The sequence below is a fragment of the Chiloscyllium plagiosum genome, chromosome 25 (assembly GCF_004010195.1).
Source record: "Chiloscyllium plagiosum isolate BGI_BamShark_2017 chromosome 25, ASM401019v2, whole genome shotgun sequence".
In the NCBI taxonomy this organism is placed as follows: domain Eukaryota; kingdom Metazoa; phylum Chordata; class Chondrichthyes; order Orectolobiformes; family Hemiscylliidae; genus Chiloscyllium; species Chiloscyllium plagiosum.
The window spans coordinates 10,660,183-10,675,343 of NC_057734.1; the positions used below are offsets into that span (position 1 = coordinate 10,660,183).

General features: G+C 43.9%; 1 protein-coding gene across 1 annotated transcript in view; it reads right to left on the reverse strand.

Annotated features, from left to right (window-relative positions):
• LOC122562395 (unconventional myosin-XVIIIb-like) overlaps window positions 1-9,305 on the reverse strand; it is a 379,067-nt gene extending 369,762 nt beyond the window's left edge. Inside the window, exon 1 of the mRNA XM_043715251.1 lies at window positions 9,222-9,305. The gene's annotated coding sequence lies outside the window, so the exon portion shown is untranslated. The remainder of the gene's footprint in view (window positions 1-9,221) is intronic.
• Between the last annotated feature and the right edge of the window lie 5,856 nt (window positions 9,306-15,161).

The following is a 15,161-nucleotide window of genomic DNA, read 5'->3' on the forward strand; positions in this document are numbered from 1 at the left end:
AATGGCAACCATACTCAACTCAGCCCCCTGACTCCCTTTAATTTTTGGGATATTACTCATGTCTTGCACTGTGAAGACTGACGCAAAGTATTTATTAAGTTCTCCAGCTATTTCCTTATCTCCCATCACTAGGCTTCCAGCATCAGTTTGAAGTGGCCCAATGTCTACTCTTGCCTGTCATTTGTTTCTTATGTATTGAAAGAAACTTTTACTATCATTTCTAATATTACTGGCTAGCCTACCTTCATATTTGATCCTCTCCTTCCTTATTTCTCTCTTTGTTATCCTCTGTTTGTTTTTGTAGCCTTCCCAAACTTCTGATTTCCAGTGCTCTTGGCCACTTTATAGGATCTCTCTTTTTCTTTGATAGATTTCCTGACTTCCTTTGTCAGCCATGGCTGTCTAATCCTTCCCCGGATAATCTTTCTCTTCTTGGGGATGAACCTCTGTACTGTGTCCTCAATTTTACCCACAAACTCCTGCCATTTTTGTTCTACTGTCTTCCCTGCTAGGCTCTGCTTCCAGTCTATTTTCGTCAGTTCCTCTCTCATGCCCTCATAATTACCTTTATTTAACTGTAACACCATTACATCCGATTGTGACTGATTTGCTCAACATTCCCATTTACAAGTCTTTATTATTATTATTATTATTATTATTTCCCAAATGTCCTCATCCAACACAAATCTCAGTCTTGAAAGCCTCAATCATTTCAGGAGCCACAACTTTTTAGTGACAGAATTCCAGATTTGTATTGTCCTTTGTGTGGAAAACTGCTTCTTGATTTTTCTCTTTAAAAGCTTAATTCTAATCTCATAATTATGTTGATGACTCCTCATTCTTTGATCTCTTGACATTAGGAAGCACTTCTTTGTATCCATGCTATTGAATCCTTGTAACATTTTAAAACATCCATCAAGTCACCTTCCAATCTCAGTTTATGTAATCTAACCCCACAGCATGCCCCTTTATCTTTGTGGGGAATCTGTGTTGTATTCATTCCAGAACTGATATAGTCTTTCTAAGTATCAATGCCCAACACTGAACACAATAACTCAAGAAGGTCTATTGAAGGCTGAATATAAGCAAACTCCAAATACATTATCTTGTCAAGAGTGGATTAACTTCACAAACTAGCAACTAAAACCAAACTAATCACCATGGGAGTTCTCCCCGATATCTTAGCCAATATTTATCTGTTTACCAACACTCAAAACTAATGACTATCTAATCATTACCCAGTTGCTAGTCTGCTGGAACTTGCTGTGTGCAAGTGACCATAAGACCATAAGACTATAAGACATAGGAGTGGAAATTGGGCCATTCAGCCCATTGAGTCTGCTCTGCCATTCAAAAGTGGCTGATAAATTACTCAACCCAATTCTCCCAGTTTCTCCCCATAATCTTTATCCCCTTGATGCTCAAGAACCTAGTTATCACAGTCTTAACCATACTCAATGACCTGGCCTCCACAGCCTTTTGTGGCAGCGAATTCCATAGATTCACCACTCTCTGGCTGAAGAAGTTTCTCCTTATCTCTGTTCTAAAAGGTCTTCCCTTTACTCTAAGGCTATGACCTCAGGTCCTAGTCTCTCCTACCAATGAAAACATCTTCCCAATATCTAGTCAGTCCAGTCCAGTATTCTGTATATTCCAATTAGATCACCCCTCATCCTTCTAAACACCATTTAGTGCTCACCCAGAGTCCTCAAAAGTTCCTCATGTGTTAAACTTTTCATTCCTAGGACATTCTTATGAACCTCCTCTGTACGCGCTCCAAGGCTGATACTTCCTTCCTGAGATAAGGGGACCAGAACTGCGCTCAATATTCTAAATGGATTACCATGTTTACATTGTGACCGTGGCCAAATTTGCAAAGTATTTCGCTGACTCAAAAGTGATTCTGGGCATCTGCAATTATGCAAAATATAATACCAAAACAATTCATAAATCGACACTCCCTGTTCATCAGCAAGCCACCCCCTGTACATCTCAAATTGTAGGCACATTGAGTTTTTTCCAAATGAAGACTGCATATAGTTAAAAAGCCATTTTCAACCCTGCTGGAGAGTACTAGTGGGATTGAAAGCTCTTGTACATGTCAGTCTGGGTTTGAGCATTAGCATGTTGTGAACATTACAGTCGAGGAACTAATCTCAAGCCACCCCTATGCTGTAGTTAAAGGGATTCTCTCATTCTGCAGTCAGCTAGCTAGTAGCCAGGCACAAAAAAAGAGAACAAAAGGATTCTCTCCCACCCTCTATTCTGCAATTCAATCACAATCAAAAAGAATCACAACATCATAATCACCTTTCAAACAAAGGATTGAGAGCTCAACTATACAACTCTTAAAGTCAGTGCTATCTGTAACGTCCACTGGGTCAGTCATAATGTTCAACCATCTGTTCTTTGTGAACAGTTCAGAGATTGATCTGTATATTTGTTTCTTTTCAAAAAAATATATTATTTTGGACTTGGAGTTTGTTTCTAAATTGTCTGTATATGGTCCTATGTGTTATATTACTCATTCTTCCCATGTTTAGTCATAGGGATGTACAGCCGGAAACAGACCCTTTGGTCCAACTCGTCCATGCCGATCAGATATTCTACATTAATCTAATCCCATTTGCCAGCATTTGGCCTGTATCCCACTAAACCCTTCCTGTTCATATACCCATCCAGATGCCTTTTAGTTGCTGTAATTGTACCAGCCTCCATCACTTCCTCTGACAGTTCATTCCAAACACAGATCACCCTCAGCATGAAAACGTTGCCCCTTAGGACCCTTTTAAATTTTTCCCCCCTCACCTTAAACCTATGCCTTCTCATTTTGGACTCCTCTACCCTGAGGCAAAGGTCTTAGCTATTCAACTGATCCATGCCCCTCATGATTTCATAAACCTCTATGAGGTCACCCCTCAGCCTCTGATACACCAGGGAAAAGAGCCCCAGCCTATTCAACCACTCCCTGTAGCTCAAACCCTCCAACCCCAGCAACATCCTTGTAAGTCTAGCTAAACTGGCTCGTTGTAAGTGCATTTACATTGTGGGCAAAGATATCCACAAGAAAAAGCATTAGTGTTTGGATCAACCTTGTTCCTCTCAACTAGGAAATGGAAGATTTGGGATGCCCCTCCGGAATTGAAATAAACTGGAGAATCTCACTTAAGATCTGTGCAAAACTTCTGGAGATCAGCCTGATAATCCGAGATGGTCCATCAGCTTTTCTGTAACACTCGTTACTCAAAGCACATAACTTTTTGAAAGTGAAACAAGGGCTTCTACATTAACACCTGCCAAGCTCTTTTACTGGTCCTTACTTGCAAGTGTATCTGTGCAGATGGATCACAAATGCCATTTTTGATAGCGACAACCTATCTTTAATGTAAGAACACACACACACATATTTCAAAAGTTACGAGGCAGACAGGCAGGTATGAGATCAACAGACCATTTTCAAGCTTTACATTAGTTGGTTGAGGGAGAGAATCATAGAATCCCTACAGTTGGAAACAGGCCCTTCAGCCCAACAAGTCCACACCGACCCACTGAAGAGTAACCCACCCAGATCCATTCCCCTACTATCCTCTATTTATCCCTGACTCATGCCCCAAACCTATACATCCCTGAAAACCATAGGCAATTTAGCATGGCCAATTCACCTAAACTGCACATAGAGTCATAGAGTCATAGAGATGTACAGCGTGGAAACAGACCCTTCAGTCCAACCCGTCCATGCCGACCAGATATCCCAACCCAATCTAGTCCCACCTGCCAGCACCCGGCCCATATCCCTCCAAACCCTTCCTATTCATAAACCCATCCAAATGCCTTTTAAATGTTGCAATTGTACCAGCCTCCACCACATCCTCTGGCAGCTCATTCCATACACGTACCACCCTCTGCATGAAGAAGTTGCCCCTTAGGTCTCTTTTATATCTTTCCTCTCTCACCCTAAACCTATGCCCTCTAGTTCTGGACTCCTCCACCCCAGGGAAGAGACTTTGTCTATTTATCCTATCCATGCCCCTCATGATTTTTTGAACCTCTATAAGATCACCCCTCAGCCTCCGACGATCCAGGGAGAACAGCCCCAGCCTGTTTAGCCTCTCCCTGTAGCTCAGATCCTCCAACTCTGGCAACATCCTTGTAAATCTTTTCTGAACCCTTTCAAGTTTCACAACATCTTTCCGATAGGAAGGAGATGGGAGGAAACTGGAGCACCCGGAGGAAACCCACGTAAACACAGGGAGAATGTACAAACTCCACGCAGACAGTCGCCCGAGGGTAGAATTGAACCCAGGTCGCTGGTGCTGTGGGGGGTCAGTGCTAACCACTGAGCCACCGTGCCACCCACAATATTGCAAATATTTATTTCCCTTTTTAACCACACAATCCTCAATGTGCATCTGGATTGCAGTTCATCTGGAGATTGGAACTGCCAGCAGTTCAGTGCTCTCTCTGTACTGCACTGGAGTCACAGCAGCAAAAGTAAATTCATGGTTCACAACCTGATAATCTGTTTACTCAGAGGTGGAAGTGTTACCAACTGAGTCAAGCTGACACACGAGATAAGCATAGAACATAAATCAGATTTTTGAAATGTTCCCGCCTGTGTAACTGTGTGGAGACTGCTGTTATGATGGCAACTGACTACAATACTCAAAATAAAGTCATGATTTGAAGATGCTAGTGTTGGACTGGGGTGTACAAAGTTAAAAATCACACAACACCAGGTTATAGTCCAACAGGTTTAATTGGAAGCACACTAGCTTTTGGAGAGACGCTCCTTCATCAGGGGGTACCACCTAAAAAGAGCTAGTGTGCTTCCAATTAAACCTGTTGGACTATAATCAAAATAAAGTGTAAGTGAAGTGGAGCGCTCCTGTCTCCTGTTGCCCACCTAGGATTCTAAATGTACACTCCCACCTCACTGCCAGTCACTGAACCTATGTTGACTCTCAGGGTGAAAAGATGGGGATTGAATCTGCAATGGTTACATCTCGAACCTGTCTCATTCTTAAAGGCGAAGATTGTCCGAGCATTCACTCAGTGATCTCACCTGAAATGGTTACCACCAATTGTGGGGTCAGAGCAGGATTTCCCACCTCACTTTTCTGGGTCTCTGCCTGTCCATGTTCTGGCTGCCCCAGTCCGGTTTCTGGATGGTGGGGGGTGATGCGGAGCAGCTAGGAGGGTGCTCATGGTGGATTTCCTTATTAAACCATAAAAGGCTGTTCGGGGATGTGCAAGGTAGATGTGGGGAAGTTGTTTCCTCTTGTGGGAGAGTGTAGGAGCAAGAAAAGTTCTTCTCTCAAATCTGTGGATCTGTGGAATTCTATATTGCAGAGGGCTGTCCCACTTGGGTCATTAAGTGTATTCCAGGTTGAGATGGGCCGAATTTTAATCAGGAAAGGAATCAAGCACTATGGGAAAAGGGCAAGAAAGTGGAGTTGAGGGTTACTAGATCGGCCACGATCCCATTGAATGGCAGAATGGACTCTAAGGGTTGAATGGCCTACTTCCAATCGTCCGTCTTACAATCTTGTGGTAGGTCTGTCAGGAACCATCTGCCCATGATGCCCCAGCCATCAGGAGGGGGGCAGGCTTGATGGAGCAGCTTGAGTTGTCTCCATAAGGGAGGCTGGGTAGTGAGGACCAGAGGGAACCTATTGCTATCGTGGGAGGGAAGAGAAGGGGTGAGGGGTGGAGTGTGGGAGATGGGTAGGACCCAGCTGAGGACCCTGTCAATCATGGTGCTGGGGAATCCTCAGTTGAGGAAGAAGGTGAACATTTCTAAGGTCTCCATACAAAATATGGCATCATCAGAACGGTTATGATGGAGAGAGAGAAACTGGGAGAATGGGTCAGAATCTTTACAGGAACAGGGTTTGAGGATGTATAGTCCAGGTAACTGAGTCGATGGATTTATGGTATATATCGGTGGCCAGCCTACTCGCAAAATGAAAATAGAGATGTAAAGGAAGAGGAGGGAGGACCAAGTGAAGGTGAGAGCGGGGTGGAAACTGGAAGCAAAATTGATAAACCTTTCCCAATTCCGGATGTCATCGATGTACCGGAGAAAGAGTTGTGAGGATGGACCTGAGTAGGATTGGAACAAGGAATGTTTCAAGTATCCCACAAAAAGACAGGCATAACTAGGGCCCGTGTGGGTACCCACGGTCACCCCTCTGACCTGAAGAAAGTGAGAGGAGTCGAGGGAGAAGTTGTTCAGAGTGAGGATGAGCTAGGCCAGGCCAGGAGGAGAGTTTAGAAGTAGGTCACTCAGCCCTTCGAGGGTGCTTCACCAGTCAATAAGCTGATCTGATTACATCATGTTCTCACCTACCTGTAATGAACAATGGGCGAATGGTTGCACAGTAACTTTCAAAACAGGATTGGAGATATAAAACTGAAAAGGAAAATCTCTGGGAACAGAATGAGGAAGGGGAAATCATTGGGCTAGCACCAGTATAATGGACCAAACAGCATTGCCTGGTGCTATAGGATGCAGTAACCTGCATATCCAGAGATCAACTTCCTCATGTTGATGTTTTTCCTGGGTGAGGGAAACACTGTGGGAATGAAGATGAAGGCAATGCAGGGAAGGAAATGGCCTAGTGGCACGATCATTACACCTATTAATCCAGGAGCTCGAGGGACCTGAGTTCAAATCCTACCACAGCAGATGGTTAACATTTGATTTCAATAAAGAATCTGGAATTAAGGGTCTAATGTTAACCACAAAATGACTGTTGGGGTAAACACCATTTGGTTCACTAGTGCTCTTTAGGGAAGGAAATCTGCTATCCTTACTTGGTCTGGCCTACATGTGACTCCAGACCCACAGCAATGAGGGTTGACTCTTAACTACCCTCTGGGCAAATAAGGATAGGCAATAAATGCTGGCTTAGTCAAAGATGTCAGCATCTATGAGGAAAATAACAATTCTCCAAATACAGCAAAGAGAAATCTAACCCTAATGTTGTTTGGAAAGAGAAAAGGACAATTCTGTGTGCCATAAAAAGTTTTTCATGCTCAGTTAGGCTTTGGTCTAAACAGGAGCAGAACTGAAATGGATAACAGATGGTGCGTGTTCTCTTAAAGCCATGCAGCACCACCAGTGAACTGGAATTAATGCTGTGGGAAGAGCATGAAGGATTACATTATCCTTCCACTAATCCAGATCAAGGGGTTAAAGAGTTCACTCTGCCAGTTCCCAGTCTGTAATAAGCTTAATAGCTTTCCTTGTCATAACCCAGGTCTTCGGAGAGTGCACTTCTGTAGAATTTATCAGGAAAGAGTGCAATGGGTCATCTCATGAGTAACAAAAGAATTTGCTCACAATCTCAACCACAGGAGGTTGCTGAGGCTTATGTCTGAAACATCGATTCTCCTGCTCCTCAGATGCTGCCTGACCTGCTGTGCTTTTCCAGCACCGCACTCTCGACTCAGTCTTTGAGTATGACTAAGGTTGAGATTGATAGATTTCTGATTATCAGTGGTGTATAGGGTTATAGGGATTTTTCTAATGCACAGTTGCCCTTGAGAAGGGCATTTTGCAGAGGGTGCAGAGAAGGTTTACCAAGACGCTGTCTGATCTGGAGGGTTTTAATTATGAGGAGAGGTTGGATTAACTCTGTTTGTTTTCACTGGAAAGACAGAGGCTGAGGGATGACGTGATAGAGGTCTACAAAATTGTAAGAGGCATGCAAAGGATGGATTGTCAGGAGCTTTTTTCCCACAGTGGAAAGGTCAACTACAAGAGGGCACTGATACAAGAGGGCACTGGTTCAAAGTGAGAGGGCTTGGAGGGCTGAAAGACCTGATCCTGTGCTGTACTGGATTGTGTTGTTGTATTGTTGTAAGATGCTGGGGAGCTGCCCCTTGAACCACCGCACTCCATTTGGAATTTAGAATCTGTGCTCCCCGAGTCTATATTTACAGTCTGAGAGTCATCATTGTCAGAAAGTTGGTCATTAGGTCAGAATCATGAAAATCTCTCCCAAAGGCATTATGGGTCTACCTACAGCATGTGGACTGCGGCGGTTCAAGAAGGCTCACAGTGGGCCTACATATTAGGGCCCTTCAGAATATTTACAGTCTGAGAGTCATCATTGTCAGAAAGTTGGTCATTAGGTCAGAATCATGAAAATCTCTCCCAAAGGCATTATGGGTCTACCTACAGCATGTGGACTGCAGCGGTTCAAGAAGGCTCACAGTGGGCCTACATATTAGGGCCCTTCAGAATATCCTTTGATCCCTTTGACTATGTTAGGTGCAACTTCCAGAGATTCACGTTTCACCATGAGAGAGGCACAACAATGTTCTAATAGAAGTCAAAAATCACACAACACCAGGTTATAGTCCAACAGGTTTAATTGGAAGCACTAGCTTTCGGAGTGTCACTCCTTCATCAGGATAAAGATGCGTCGCTCCGAAAGCTAGTGCTTCCAATTAAACCTGTTGGACTATAACCTGGTGTTGTGAGATTTTTAACTTTGTACACCCCAGTCCGACACCGGCATCTCCAAATCATGACTAATAGAAGTCAATCACCTTTTACATTTCGATTACATGTTCTACATTTGCACTTTTCAAACATAACCTTCCTCCACCTGTAACAGTCATCAAAATGGTCACAAAAGCTGAAATGCAACCCAACAAATGTTACTATTTTTAATGCTTGCCTTCATTCACCTTTCTTTCTTTCACAATATTCCACGAGTTGGAAGGAAGCATTCGCCAGACCATTGACAGGATGCCCTCCAGACAGTGAACCCCTCACTCACCTATCCCCCAACCTATCAGTGAGAGGGTAAGGAACCAGGGTGGAGTGGGACTGGAGGCCTTGATCTCTCCCCTCTCTCTCCACCTCCCTCTCAAGCTTGGTAAATCCATAGGACAGCGATTTGAAATTCCTTTTGTTCCCCTTACCCCAGTCCTACCTCCAAGGCCATTGCATTGTCTCTCACACAACTCCTGACGGAGGACAATTGAAGACTTCTCCATGCGAGTGTTCTGCAGCAGACACTAGAGCCGCAGTGAGAGCACAGTTCTTCAGTGAGCAACAGCGTCCCTTCCACAGACTAAAAATAACCACCCCCTACCCTACTCAGTCAGGCTCTGAGTAACAATTCCCAATCAGAAGAAAGAGGTAAAATATGGCTAATTCCCTTTTAAAATAAAATCCCTTTTGTATCACAACCCAACAACTCTACCTTTGAGAAGGCTTGCTCTCCCCGGCTCTGTGAAGTTTTGTTGCTGGGACTCCTGAACTTTCTTTCCAAACAGCCACTAAAGAATCCTACCAGGCAGGCAGATGACAGAGAGCAGAAGAAATGTGATAAGGACCAACAGTTCCCTACCCCCACTGTGGATATACATACTCAAGTGTGTTCACTCAGTCAACAGCTGACTGGACAGAACTTCGCACTATAAATACTCGATGGATTTTACGTTTAGGCATTTATTGGCTGTTGAGGCCTGGACAGTGACATGATTTGGTGAAAAGTCAGGACCAGGGAAGGGACAGAGGTGAACAAAGCCAGGTCGAGGTTAGATAATCCTTACCTCGGTTTTCCCCACACATTCCATTCCCTTTCAAGCAGGCTATTGAAGGTTGATGAATATTAATCAGTATGTTTTTGTACAGCGAAACAAATCACTTCTGACACACATCTGTGTTTGATGGCCAATCTAAACAATTTAGTAGGAGAAATTTTGATTTTTTTTAAATAGATAATCAAAACAGAGTAAATGTTTAGGGTAGGAAAGTGTCTACTATCAAGACTATGGTTATAAGCAAATAGCAACAGTCTGTTATATCACAGTATTCATTGTTATATTTGAATAAAATCCATGTTTTTTGTTTTTGTCAAAAAAGACCTCGTTGAGCTGATTCTTTTTAACACATAGTAATATGTTTAATCCATAAGAGAAATGTTTCTTTAAAATAAATTGCATTCCAAATTGTTTACCCTCAGGGGTCACATTAGTGTTCATATTTTACTCACTTATATTATATTTAGATTTTTTTTTAGATTACATTACAGTGTGGAAACAGGCCCTTCGGCCCAACAAGTCCACACCGACCTGCCGAAGCGCAACCCACCCATACCCCTACATTTACCCCTTACCTAACACTACAGGCAATTGAATATGGCCAATTCACCTAACCTGCACATCTTTGGACTGTGGGAGGAAACCGGAGCATCCGGAGGAAACCCACGCAGACACGGGGAGAATGTGCAAACTCCACACAGTCAGTCGCCTGAGGCGGGAATTGAACCCGGGTCTCAGGTGCTGTGAGGCAGCAGTGCTAACCACTGTGCCACCGTGCCGCCCACATTTAGGCTCTACAATTTTTTTTTAACAGAATGAAATTGCCGGAAACCACATCAAAAGCCAAATCTCACAAAGAAAATGTTTTTTCAAGGGGCAGCCTTATCAGGGGCCTGGATCTTGTGGGTTATGAAGAGAAATGTGGCAGAATTATGTCAGGAGTACAGCGAGATCTATCTTGAAACCAGAACAGCTCACTGTATCTTTTAGACATAAAAAGCTCCAGATGCTAGAATCCAAAACAGACAGGCAGCAAGCTGGAAGAACACAGCAAGCTAGGCAGCATCAGAAGGTGGAGAAGTCGACGTTTCAGGTGTAACTCTTCTTCAGGACTGGATGGTGAGTGTAAGGGGAGCTGCAGATAAAAGGTGAGGCGGGGGAGCAGGGTGGTGAAGTGGTTAGATTCCCCGACAGGCCCTTCGGCCCAACAAGTCCACACCGTCCCTCCGAAGAGTAACCCACCCAGACCCATTTCCCTCTGACTAATGCACCTAACACTATGGGCAACTTAGTATGGCCAATTCACCTGACATGCACATCTTTGGATTGTGGGAGGAAACCGGAGCAAACCCACACAGACACAGGGAGGATGTGCAAACTCCACACAGACATTCGCCCGAGGCTGGAATCGAACCTAGGACCCTGGCACTGTGAGGCAGCAGTGCTAACCACTGAGTCACTGTGCTGCCAGTGGGGTTAGGTGAAGACACATACAAGCTGGTTGGTGATTGGATGGAATGAATCAGGTTGGTGGTAGGGAGCAGTGGAAGGGAGGGGGAGGGACTGGGAAGGGAGTCAGGGGACAGGGAGGAAGGTTATTTGAAATTGGAGAGCTCAATGTTGAATCCTCGGGCTGTAGGCTGCCCAGTATGGCATCCAAGATTTGCAAACAATTCAGGATCCTCACAGCACCTCTCCAAAATGCTTGTGGGTCACTTAGGAAGCTTGATAAGACATTGTAGGGTGCTCCAGTGGCTGGCATTGACAGGCTTACTGACAGGGACAGTCACCAGCTCACAGGATGGACCAGGCTGCATCTCAGGGCTGATGCTTGCTGTCTCAGTCTCGCTCCCACCGTCCATCCATGTCTTGCCTTGCCCTAATGGTGCATTGGTAAACAGTCTAGCAGTCCAATCATTCTGAGGTGCTCTCCTGTGCAGGCTCACAGAGAAGCTGCTGGTCAGAAAGAGATGTACAACACGCACTGAGACTTAAATCGAAAAGCTATTGTGTATGCACAGCAAACACACTGTGCATTTCATCAACCAGATGGTATAGGTCAGAAGGTGGGTGAGGGCTAGTCCTCGGGTAAGGTGGACAGCGTGAGGAGCTGCTGTCAGCCAGGGGGTGCCAGTGCCATCAGTCATGGGGACAGCCCTCACCCAATTCAGGGGCTTGGCCATAATCGGTCATTCACTCTTGTTGATGACAGTCAGGGGAGCACAGTCCAGGGAATGGGCAGTGGTCAGTCTCACAGGGTCTGCAGGAGCAGCAAGTGGGTGTTGTGTATGGTCAGTCAGGGAGCTGAAAACACATCGTATTCAGGGCTCTGGTCAGTCACGCCTGGGGGGCCTACACAGTCGATGTTGGTCAGAGGTCTGGGGTGATACAGTCCTGACGCTGTTGAGGATGGCTCAAAAGGTGACTGTAGGACAAAGGGGAGGGTGCTCCCTGCCAAAAGGGGCAATCAAGGCTGGAGGGGGATTATGGAAATGGATGTGAGAACAAGGATGATGGGACAGGAAACTCAAGTTATAAAGTGGGCTGGGTAGAACAGCATCGGTAAGTGTGATAGTCTCTGAGGGGGGACGGATATTATTAGAAATGATCAAAGTTGTTGCTTCCACAGAGGAAGCAGAGTGAATGTCATTAAGGTGGATTGTCTGGGGCAGTGAAGACAGTTTGAGGAAAGTTTCAACATGGCGGGTGTCCAACTGGTAGGATGTGGGGGATGTTGGGTAGCACAAGGTAAAAGGGGACACAGAGATTCTGTGGTCTAACTGGCTCCCGGGCAGGACCCAGTCATCACAAGCTACATGTGAAATGCAACTGGAAAATGTCTGGAACAATGCCCAAGGTGGCTGCTGTCAGTGTCACTTTGATGGGCAAAAATACGAAATCCATGTCTGCTTGTCACTGGGACATTGACGGGGCAAGTGGATGAAATACACGCTAGCTAAATGGAGCTACAGTTAACTTGTAAACATTTCTTCATCCATTCGCAATATATGAATGTGCTTGGGTTCAAATACTGGTCATCTGGCTGCACAGTACCCCTTTAAAATGGCATGGATTATAGGAATGCTGATCTTGAGATTATGCTCAGCATGGACTGGTTGGAGCGAAGGGATGTTTCCATGTTGTATGACTCTATGTGTCTACATGTGATGAGTGGCAAGTTCATCCAGGAACAGCATGTAATAAGGTGAGGCTAGGATCAGATAGATGCTAAAGCAGTAGGATAGATAGTTCATGTTTGGTACAATTCAGCAAGAGAACTCATTGAGCCTTGGGGTGGAAACTGTCCAAAACATTTGATGAAGCTGACATTTATCCAAACAGAAACTACGATTCAGCCCAGAATGTGCAACACAGCAGTTGCTAAGCCTTTTGGTTTTAAACAGGCCCTGGCTTAGGAAATTCTCTTTTACTGCTGACAATTAAACAGGGGATTCGAGAATCAAAGTGGGTGCCTGTCACACTGCTTTCAAACAAGTATGGTGTATTCACGAGCAATAAAAACCTTTGTGGCTCAGTGTTTAACACCTCAAAGTCCAGGTTCAGGACATGTTGTCGCTGAAGGCATGTGGTTCAGCAGGCTATGAATCAGCCTGGTTGGTTAGCTCAGTTGGCTGGATAGCTGGTTTGTAATGAGGAGGGACACCAAGCAACAATTTTGCTCAATTCTCACAGATTGAGGTTACCATTCCTGTCTTCACAACCTCATGTTAAGTGTTCTGACCCCTCGGGTTAATCTCAGCACCAGTTATCACTCTCTCAAGTGAGAGAGTAGAACTATGATGACTTGACTTTTCACACTTTTCACTACCCTCCAAATGAGAAGGACATCTATCAGGAGATGTCAAACAACGGTTCACTCAAGATTTCTTCAAACAGCCACTCACATACAGACCATGCCGCTGTCTCCTCCGTGCTGAGGAAGGTAAGAACGGGGAGAGATCCAAACGGGATGAAGATAAAGTGAACAATGATCCCAAGCACCTTTGTACTCAAACCTGCTCCAGCATTATTCCAGTAAAAATTGTGGGTCTGAATGCCTAGCCTTACTTTGATGCATCTAAATCCAAAGATCAAAAAGACAATTGCATAAATATCAGTATGGTGACCATGGCAACAGATCAAAGGCTTTCACAGAAGAATGTATTCAAAATCTGACAAAAGACAGCAAACAAAAGTTGAATTTCCCTATTTAGTCCCTGTAGCAATCCAGACTCCCAGAGAAACTGTGTTCCAGAATTCAGTTCCAGCATTAAACATGTCTCCTTGGCAACAGTGATGAGGCCTACACTGGCTATAAGCCTGCACCTAAACATCATCTGCTGCACAGTGATTGAGGATGTCAGGTGGCAGGATTCCTTCTCGATCTGTAACCAGCCAAACACTGGAATATCTCAGAGGTGCTCGGGGGTGATAACTAAATAGGCTCAGTCATGTCTTTTAATAGAATCGCTCCTTAATAACATTAGATTGCTATTCAAATATGTTGAGAGAGTCATTAAAGGAATTAGACCCAGCAAAAGAGTAACAGAAATGACAAAAAAGTCAAGATTAATTATGTTTGGACACTAATGTTTATTTACTCAAATAACAGACTTCAAAGATATTTAAATTATTTTTAAGACATGAATCATACTGACATTGAATACGAGTGATTTTAAGAATGGAAGAGGTCAAAATGCAAAAGGCTTATCAATTTCTCAAAAGTCAAGTCCAACTATTGACAATATCATTATAACCTGTTACTTCACTAGCAAGAAAGTGACTTCTCAACACTGTAATGTCCCCATCAGAAGCAAATCCTGGTAACTTTTTCAGTTTCCCTTTATATCCTCTGTGCGAAAAAATAGTAGCTCTGCCCTTTCTCTTCACAGAATTCTTGACTGATGCAGTTCAGAACTTATAACTGGTGGTCAAGAAAGGATATTTTTGTACAAATCTAATTTTGTTGGTAGCTTGACTGAAATCCACAGTTTTAAATCCTGTAATTCCCAGCCTTAAGCACACTACAGCAAGGCATCCAGCAACTGGACTTAATTAAAGAAGCAGCTCAGATTGATTTCTTATTAAATGGATCAGATAGGCCTTTTCTGTTAGAGTATATAAAACTAGCCAACTTAGCGCAGCCAGCACTTGAGTGTGACTTACAATTGCATGTGTTTTCGGACAGGAAAGAAATAAGTACTCCATTTCTTTTGCTTTTTCTTCCTTTTTACAACCTACAAGAAGTGATTCTTACTCTGCTCCTGAAAAGGAAGCTAGTTATTTGGTACATATCTGGTAAGCGACTAAAGTTTATTCCGTTGCTAAGGTTCAAAATAATATAACAATTGATGGTACTGTTAACAAAATTTACAAAACACAATAAATGAAATAATTAGTTTATTATAACACATTAAGGATGGCAGTGATGTGTCACTGCTGTTGCATGTAGGAGTTCCTAGCTGAAAATGTGATCCAGGGCAATATGTCTGCAGCTTCTTCACTGCAGTTTTTGAGTTGCACTACAGACATTGTCATGCATCATGGAGGGGAATGTTCCCTGCATTCATTGTGCTAGGAAATGCTCACACTGTTTA